This window comes from Akebia trifoliata, chromosome 11, assembly GCF_017979445.1.
Source record: "Akebia trifoliata isolate Shusen 1 chromosome 11, ASM1797944v1, whole genome shotgun sequence".
In the NCBI taxonomy this organism is placed as follows: domain Eukaryota; kingdom Viridiplantae; phylum Streptophyta; class Magnoliopsida; order Ranunculales; family Lardizabalaceae; genus Akebia; species Akebia trifoliata.
The window spans coordinates 18022964-18031884 of record NC_141385.1 but is presented as its reverse complement, the minus strand read 5'-3'; positions in this window follow the sequence as shown (position 1 = coordinate 18031884).

Sequence of the window (8921 nt, the reverse complement as noted above, 5' to 3'; positions counted from 1 at the left end):
TTAGCGGGTTTGAATTTGAGAAGATTTGCTCAATTCAATGGGATTACTTCATGAAAGAATATTTTCCTATTGAGAATACCTCTAACTGCTACATGGCCAATATGTTCAAAAAATGGGATTGTTCCCTAACATGGGCCTAGGTAGCAAGCAACAAGGTATGAAAGAAGCATCGATGATTAAAGAAGTCATCGGCACATTCGGGCTAGGATTTAAGCCTACTAAGGAAGATTGGGCCCAATACTGGAAAACAAAGCGGGACAAGCCAATGGCAAAAAGGCAAATGCACACCACGGATCTCATTAAAATAAAACCCTATCGTAAGACCCTTAATGGCTATTTCATGAAGGAAGGAGAAGATTTTTGTTACTATGGGTTCCCAGAGCCGTTCATTGACCACATCACAAGTGCTGATCTACCGGGATTTGAGATCTTCTTTGGTATGGATTGGCTTGAAAAGGAAGCAAGCACAGAAGCTGAAGAGAAGGAAGTTGAAGACTGGCAGCTCAATCTGGACTCCTTCAACATTGACCAGGTATTCATTGAAGATCACAGTATCCTGGTGTTGTCAATTGAGAAGGGGATCCCAAATCCTCAATCTGTAATCAAACCCGCTGTAGGGTGTCTCTCTAGCTTTCATGTAATTAGTCATGTGTTGCATGTCAAGACTGGATCTGTCAGTCCCCTTAGTCCTGTTCAGTCTGACATGCTAGATGAATCATTTATTTCTATTAAGGCAAACAAGTTAGTTGTTTCTGCTGAGTCAAGTAAGTCCATTATTTTTGCTAAATCAAGTGAGTCTGTCAAGTCTGCAATGAGTCCTATTAACCCATCTCCTTTTAATGAAATGAAAGAAATTTTTGATTACCCTGAGCGCAATAATAATTTAACTAATAATTTGGCATCGAAGGGAGAGTCTTCTGACGAAGAACTTCCCCCTGAAATAATCAAGTTACATGAACAAGAAAATGAACGTCGGTGTGGCGCCCCGCCAAACGCTAACATAAATCCCCATGTCAGATCTCGAGGTATTATGTAGCACCTCGAAATTTTGGCATGGTTTCCTCTGTTTATGTTAGCATTCCAAGGCATTCAACCTGCACCTGATAAACGACATACAATCCTGCATTTACGTACATAATGTAATAACGAGCGGAAGCCTATATACATCTAATATCGTACGATAAATCAGAGTGCGGAAGAAGAAAATTTATATACAGGATTATACAGAGATTTTCTCACTCTAACAAAAGTCCTAACGCTCAGAACAATATCTATAATACTACCTAGACAAACTAACACCATTAGAGGGGTGTAGCCCCAATACTCACCAAGTGACAAAGTCTGGCTATCTATTTGACCCACCAGATGATTCTCACTCGTGCTCTATACTTGTCTCGCCAAGTTTTAGATCTGAAACTAAAAAATAGAGAAGGAAAGGGTGAGTAACAAGGGTTACCCAGTAAGGAAGCAACAATTTCTGTCAATAACCTCTCCTAACATGAACGAATAAACATACCGAATCATTTTAAAATAAACAAAATTTTACAGAAGAAAACTACGATTAACTAGTACATATAGCCAGGGATGAGCAACTAAACATTTTAAAACTCACATTACATCGATCAGTAGTACTCACTATAACATTCTCTTTTTATACAAATCTAATTGATCAAATGGAAACAATAAACATGCATTTCATCTTATATATCAAAATAAGCAACACATACATAATACACAATGGTGGAGTATTGAAATTAGAGAGTTGGGATTCACGACTGGATCGCTCCCAGTCGGGACGTGATGGTACAATTCTTCTCGGGCTTTTAGTTCCTGATTTTGTGGCTGGTCGCTGTTTACCACGCTTGGTTGACCATTTATCCGGCTCAGGCTGGCCGTTTGACGTGACCGTAAGCAATGGGTCTCTTTTCGATGTGTCAGAACGTTCGACTACTATAGATTGTTAGTGATCACTGACTAATCATCTTCGTCTATGCCTATCAGGCGTACATGTGATTCCCAAAGATACAAACCATTCGTATACGACCACCTTTACATTAGAAGTTCACTGGTAAAGATAGAGAAGAATAAACTCGGATTCCAGTTGTGACTCCACTCTCATACGCGTCCCATACCACGTATGAGTTTGGTGGTCCCTACCGTACATCCCAGGATAGTACACCACTCCGGATGATATGATGCACTATCCCTTCAGGCATTCACAAACTCTTTAACAGCTCACAAAATAGGTACTTATATATATTATTTTCATTTGAAAACAAAAGAGAAATTAACAATACAAGGTTGAGAATAGATATCCAGTTTCCTACCATGCAAGTGTGGCCACCCGGCCTAAAATAAATAACATAACAGAGCGCCTCGCGCTAACAGAAAGTAAATAAACATGCAACCAGTAACATTATCCCTGGATATCCGTTCACCAACCTGCATACAACACAACAACGTAAAATGCAGACATCACCCCTCGGGTGTGACTCTGACATTTTACCGTTTCATACCCTTTTTCCCTTTTTTTGACTTTTACAGTTTTCAATCTCTTCATAAAATATCCATTTTCTCATATTCATCAACTCAATATGAGTTCATTGAATATTAAATCACATTTTTCAACTATAGAATTTATTTCTATCAATAATATTGAAAAAAAATACCAATTTCATATCAAAACGGGGTCCGAGCAGTGCACAAGACCCAATTTATGGCAATAACCCGTTAAAATACCCTACCCACGTATAATTTATTAAAAATACAATTAAATATATCAAACATGCAATTTCTGGCGTGAATTTTTGAAATAACAAAATAATTCTATATTTTAAAAATACATCCAAATTTTTCGATAAAATCCTAAATGCAATTTTCACAATCTAGATTACTAATAGAAATTGAGAGTTCCTTACAATGTCTAGGCGAAATGATCAAAGCGTGTGTGCGAAAATCGAGGCGATCGGCACGAAAATTGAGACGGATCGAACTTCAAAGCGACTGATTTTTGAAACCGGCCCGGTGGTTTTGAAGATCTCGATGTGCTCGTCTCTTCTCCCTTTTACGATGAAAGACGGTTTGACCCCGAAATTGATGAAAATCGAGGTTGAAGTTACGAAATCTCCGTATAAAAATACGGCTGATTTTTGACTATACGGGATGAAAAAGGCGAGAAAACGAAAGGAATTTGAGTGGGTTATGTAGAGAATGAGGCTGCGGACGTTTCTCCCTTATACGTCGGAAGACGGTTTGACCCGAAAACGGACGAAATCCGAGGTCAAAGTTTCGAAATTTCCGTATCCAAATACGGATGATTTTTTACGATATCGGGTAAAATAGAAAGTGAAACAAAGAAAGGTTGGGTGGGTTTTGTAGAGAACGTAGCTGCGGACATTTCTCCCTTCTACGTCGATCGTCGACGGCGAGCCGTTTGTGATAGATCTGAGATTGAAGATCGAAGAGAAAAAAAAATTCGTTTTTTTTTATATGTCTCGGCCGTATGGACGCGTTGGGGAAGATGACATATAAAAAAAAATTAAAATTATTATTTAAATAAAATGTGGGACGAATTCGATATTTTGTCAATTGTTTCGATCGATGATAACTTGATCATCTGGACTCCAAAACTGACAAATGAATACTCTATTTCACCTAATTTTTCGTTCCAGATCTAATGGTATAGTCAATTTCTACAAATTATGTCTCCAAAAAAATTTTACATTTTTAGCCTGATGTGACCCTTAAACTTGATGTCGTTTTCGTTTTTGGCGATAATTCGACTTCCTGATCTCCAAAAATGACAAATAAATAGTCCATGTTGAATAATTTTTCGTTATGAATCCAATGGTATAATCAAATTTTAAAAATTATTACTCTAATAAAAAGTCACTATTTTAACCTAGTCCGACCCGATAATCGAGGATTTTACAACTTTTATATTTGGACTCGTATTTGAACGTGCTTATAGGTTAAACTATGTTTTTCGATCATTTTGAATCTAATGGTGAGGTCAGATTCCATTAAAATGATCAGAAACATCCTAAAGTTTTACCCCTAAATCCCACTTTCAAGATTTTCTTAAAATTTCACTATTTATTTTTTCCTCGAGATACGAATTAAAAATTTGGGGTGTTACAGTCGGGATCAACCTCTAATAGAAGAAGTAGAGATTATCAACCTCGGAACAAAAGAAAGTCCTCAAGAGATCTAGATTGGGGTCACCTTATCTCCCGATGAACGCAAAGGAATAGTAGACCTGCTTAGAAAGTTCAAAGACATGTTCGCATGGTCTTACGAGGATATGCCGAGAGTAAGCACATACATTGTTCAACATAGGATTCTATTATATGCTGATGCTCGACCAATCAAACAGAAACTTCGACGTATGAAGCCGTAATGGACTCTGAAAATTAAATAAGAAGTTACGACACATAGATGGAAAGGTCAGGATGTGTGTGGATTTCAGAGACCTAAACAAAGCAAGCCCAAAAGACAGTTTTCCTTTATCACACATAGATGTTCTAGTAGATAGTACGGCAGGGCACGCTTTGCTGTTCTTCATGGATGATTTTTCAGGGTACAATCAGATAAAAATGGATCATCGAGATATGTATAAAATGTCATTCATCACATAGTGGGAAACCTTTTACTACAAGGTTATGCCTTCTGGTTTGAAGAATGCCGGAGCTACCTATCAAATAGCAGCCACGACTTTACTACATAACATGATACACAAGGAAGTCGAAGTCTATGTAGATGATATAGTAGTCAAATCTAAGGAACGACTGAGGCACGTTACTGCATTAGAAAAGTTTCTCACAAGGATTCAAAAATACCAACTCCACCTCAACTCGTAGAAATGTGTATTTGGAGTAACTTCTAAAAAATTATTGGGATTTGTTGTCAATCAAAGAGGGATCGAAGTAGACCCTGTGAAGATTAAAGCTATCCAAGAAATGCCATCTCCTGAGAGTGAAAAGCAAATTCGAGATTTTTTGGGTAGAATTCAATATGTCAGTAGATTTATTGCTCAACTCACCAACGTCTGTGAACCTATTTTCAAGTTTCTCAAGAAGAATGAACTAACAGTTTGGAATGAGCAATGTCAAAAGGTTTTCGATCAAGTCAAGGAGTATCTCTTGAACCCACTTATTTTGGTTCCACCTACATCGGGTGAATCACTTATTCTTTATGTATCGGTCACAGAAGAAGCTATGGGATGCATGCTTACAAAGTATGACAAGGATACTCGCAAAGAAAGGGTTATTTATTACATCAGCAAAAAGATGTTAGAGTATGAACTAAAGTATTAAGCCTTAGAAAAAACTTGTTTGGCACTGGTATGGGCTACTCAGAGACTCCGACACTATATGCTATCTCATTCAATTATCTTGTTATCTCGGATGGATCCTCTCAAGTATCTTTTCGAGAAATCGGTGTTGACAGGGAGAACCACGCGATGGTTATTGTTGTTATCAAAGTTTGACATCACGCATGTTACACATAAATCTATCAAGGGGAGAGTTGTGGCAAAATACTTGGCAGATCACCCTGTAGTAGAAGGAATAAGGCCTGTTTAATCAATTCCCAGATGAGAATATCTTGCATGTCAAAGAAGAACCGCAGAACCAAACATGGCAGCTGTACTTTGATGGAGCCACTAATCAGAATGGGTATGGAATAGGGGCAGTTTTGTTCTCTCCAGAAGGATGCCACATTTTGATCGCTATTAAGTTAGCCTTTTCTAACACCAATAACACAGTAGAATATGAAGCATGTATCACTGGGCTCGAAGTTGCTTTGAATCTGGGCATTACAGAAATTGAAGTTTTCGAGGATTTTGCCTTGGTCATACATCAGTCATTGGAAGAATGGAAGACTAGGGATGAAAAGTTGAAGCCTTATCAAGAGTATCTGTTAAACTTAGTGAGTAAGTTTAAAGCTATCCTGTTTCAACACTTGTCAAGGGAAAATAATAGATTTGCTGACTCTTTAGCCACTCTATCTTCAATGATACATTTGCCCCCTGGCATGGAATTGAGGCCAATCACCGTCGAAGTCAAAGACAAACCTGCATATTGCAATCAGATTAACATTGCTACTCGACTACTGGATGGAAAGCCGTGCTACACAGACATTAAAAAAGTATTGAAAAAATAAGAATTCCCGAAAGAAGCATCAAGGAAGGAACGACAAACTCTACTATGATTAGCATCTCAATTCATCCTATGCGCAGGAAGTTTGTACAAAAGATCTTATGATGGTATTCATTTGTCATGTGTCGATGAAGATCAGGTTGAACAGATAATGGTTGAACTACATTCAGGGCAATGTGGTCCCCACATGAGTGGGAAAATGTTAGGTAAGAAAATTATGAGACAAGGGTATTACTGGCCCACCATGGAAATAGATTATCATCACATGGTCAAGACCTGCTACAAATGTCAAATACATGCAAATTTCATACATCTGCCACCATCTCAATTAGTTGGCCTGACTTCACCGTGGCCATTCTCAGTTTGGGAAATTGACATTATTGGTAAAATATCGCCTAAGGCATCAAACGGGCATGAATATATTTTACTTGCTATCGATTATTTTACTAAGTGGGTTGAAGCTGCCTCTTATGCTGTCTTCATTGCGTCTCGAGTTGTAAAGTTTATCCAAACAAATATCATCAATCGATACGGGGTACCTTCGAAACTGATTTCTGATAACGGGTCCCACTTTAAAGCTGAGGTTTTTACATTGTGTTCAAAGTTCAAAATCTCGCACCACAAATCATCTTCTTACCACCCTCAGACCAATAGAGCAGTCGAAGCAGCTAATAAGAATCTTAAGACTATCATCAGGAAAACTTGTCAATCACATCGAGATTGGTCTGAAAAACTGTCATTTGCACTATGGGCATATCGAACTTCAATTCGATCCTCTACTGGAGCTACTCCCTACTCCTTAGTGTATGGCATGGAAGCAGTCTTCACAGTTGAAATAGAAATTTCGTCTCTCAGGATCTTGTTGGAAAGTCAGTTGTCAGAAACAGATTGGGTTCGTCAACAGTATGAAGAATTAAATTTTATCGAAGAAAAATAACTAAAAACTTTGTATCATGTGCAAGTTTATCAGAAAAGAGTCGTTAATGCGTTTGACAAAAAGATCAAGGCCCGTCACTTACAAGTCAGGGATTTAGTACTCAAAGAGAATCGGGCACTTATCTTTGACCCTAGAAGGAAGTTCAAACCAAATTGGGAAGCTCTGTTCATCATCAAGGAAATATTACTATGAAAAGCTGTCAGGGTTCAAGATCATGATGGAATTGAATTACCAGAACCAACCAACCTTGACCAAATCAAATGGTACTACATTTAAGGGGGCCATCTTTGGCCGAATCAATTCTCCTATTACCCAGTTCAATATATCCTTTCTCAACCCCTTTGCAGCCTTTTAAAAAAAAATTAAATTATGCTTTTTTCTCACCTTGATTACCAAACCTAAGGGAGGCAAAAATTCGAACTATGTTTTGGTCTGATCCCAAAATTTTGCGGTACGTAGGCAACTTGAGAAATTACTTCAGGCCCTACCACATCAAAATAAAAAAACCTATTTCCCCATACAAAAAAATCAAAAAAAAAAATTCAAAAGAAAAAAAGAAATATCTTCAAAATAGGGAAAAAATTCAAAGCAAAATAAAAAAAATGTCACACAAGGGGCATTCGGGTTTTTGAGCCTCAAAATCCCTTTTTTTATACCCAGTCCTAAGCTTACCTATAAAAGTCCTCCTAAGTACCGTGCGAAAAGTCAAGGAAGATAACAAAGCATGATCAGACAGCAATTCCATAAGGAAGAAAAGAAAAAAAAGGAAAAAAGGCCCACTAGGTTGAAAACCCCAAAAGGGCGACTTAGGCAAAAATTAAGGCAAACTCGCAAGGTTGAAAATTTGAAAGGACAACTTTGGCAACAATCAGAGTAAATAAAAAAGAAAGCTCGATAGTTTGAAAACCTGAAAAGGCAATCTAGGCTAAAGCTAGAGCATGCTCGTTAGTTTTAAAACCTGAAAGGGCAATCTAGGCAAAAGTTAGAGCAACAAAGAAAAATAGAAAAAAATCTTCGGGGAGTTAAAAACTAAGAGCGGTCCGAGCTGAAATATCAAAAGTCCAAATAATCAAGTTTAATACTTAGCTTAAACCAGGCACAGACTCAAAAGTCACAAGTATCTTGTCTACGATCGATCTGAAAATTTTTGCTTCCCTAAATCAACCAAGGGGGAGAAGGGTGAATTATATGACGAGTCTCAAAAGAAAATATTTTGTTCTCTTAAGCCAGACTCAAAATCTTTTATAAGATTAATCAAAATTAAAAGTTGGATTTTTATTGCGCCTGTAGTAATCAAATATTTCAAACCTTCATACAAGGGGTATTTTCTTTTTCCTCTAAATATGTAGTTTCACTCTTATATTAAGGGCATTTTTTTTATGATGTATTCAATTATCTCCAATGTAATATTTGTTATCAAACCAGGGGTATTTTATTTTTGAGCAATGTTAATCATAAAAGATAATGGGAACCGCAAACTTAAGGTTACCCTCTTGATAATAGTTTTTCGAAAACCCTTGAGATTCAAAAGAAATAAAAACTCAGGTTTAAATTCATAAAACTTTTGGATAAAACCTTGAGGTTCAAACAAAAATGTTTTGGATCTCATATTTGGTTGTGCCTAGAGATTAACTCATAACCCTTTCACCTAGAATAGGAGATAGGGCATTCATTCTTATCCAGATCTATTCATTCCCAGATTCAATCACTCTTTTCTAGATTCATTTTCAATCATTCTTTCCCAGATTCATTTCTTCATTCTCAGTTTTACTCAGCCAGATACCATCGAGGTATTCTCAGAATTATACTCAGTTACCACCGAGGGT